Source organism: Gadus macrocephalus, chromosome 17, assembly GCF_031168955.1.
Source record: "Gadus macrocephalus chromosome 17, ASM3116895v1".
NCBI classification, from domain to species: Eukaryota; Metazoa; Chordata; class Actinopteri; order Gadiformes; family Gadidae; genus Gadus; species Gadus macrocephalus.
In genome coordinates, this window is record NC_082398.1 from 3,352,155 (window position 1) to 3,353,543 (window position 1,389).

Below are 1,389 nucleotides of genomic sequence, written 5' to 3' on the forward strand. Positions count from 1 at the left end.
ACCACCGACGACAAAGTCACGACACTTCGGACGGGGAACGTCCGATTAACATCGTAACGGTGTATCTCTTCATCGGGATTTTGACGCAAGCTCAGCCGCCGCTGCCGCGGACGAGAATAGACGCAGGAGTGCCGTCATATCAGTGGCATCTCATTGAGTTGACGAAGTGCGCCCAAAACAGACTCATTCTCAATTTCACCGTGCACTCCTTGACGGCCACTTCCCCTCCAACTCTCCTCGGATGGAGACAAGAGCCCTCTTTTTGTGCAGCGCGTGCGAGGGAAACAGCGCGGGGGGAATGAATAGAGTCTGACACAGCTCCATGAAAGCGCGTCGCTATTTTCTGCCCGCTTCTATTATTCACTCCACGCTAATGCAATCAGACACTCCCGACGCCAGCGTTATGTGGGGGGGGGGGGGGGGGGGAAGAGGGAGTACCCTGCACTCCCTCCCTCCACACTAATTCCTCTCAACCTCCTTCTACCGGGGAGCAGGGGAACGCCACTCAAAGACAATTGAGACGGAAATGTTACCGAATATCCTAAACCGTTACTCAATACTCCAATCGACAATGACAGATAACCGATTGATTATAAAACCGTGATCTATTCAGTCATTCGCGTACTGCTCAACAATTTACGATTGCTAATATTGACCTGCCTTTTCCTCTGCTTCAGACTAATAGCACAACTAATATTGTACCTGGGGATTTTCCCTTTGTTTTATTGTGCAGGTGCGCCGCGTTAACACAGCCCGTAGGTGAATTAAGTTACCTTACTCTATTGTTAATGATTCATGAGCGAGTGTAGCCCCCGGGCCGTCTGCTTTGATCGGAGCCCGGGCATATTGTTGTCATTGCTGGTCATGTTGACGGTGCTTTAATGGTCTTTAGAGGGCCTGCTACCCGGCTGCCGACAACACGTCACCACCTGCCGCCCTCCACCTATACTTTAGATGTGACCCACCGCTGAGATGGCTGCTGTCTGAGGCGACGAGGGAGAGAGGGGGGGAGAGGAGAGGGAGAGGAATCAGGGGGGAGGGAGGAATAAATGATGAGAGGGAGGGAGGGAGGGGAGGGAAGAGGGAGTCAGGGGAGGGAGGGAAGGAAAGTAAGTGTGGATGGAAGGATGGAAAGGGGAAGTAATGAAGGAAGGAAAAGTGGGAGGGAGGGAGGGAGGGAGGGAGTGAGGAAGGAAGGAAGTGTGGAAGGAGAGAAGGTTGACATGAAGAAGGATGGAGGAGCGAAGGGGAACGGGGTGAGGGATGGAAAGGAGTTGTAGATGGGAGTGAGCGGGAGGGCAGAGCCAGCGGGCGTCCACACAGGAGACCACACGGAGCTCAACGTATCGATCGAGGAGCGGCAGAGACGCCGGTCGGATAACAAGGAGG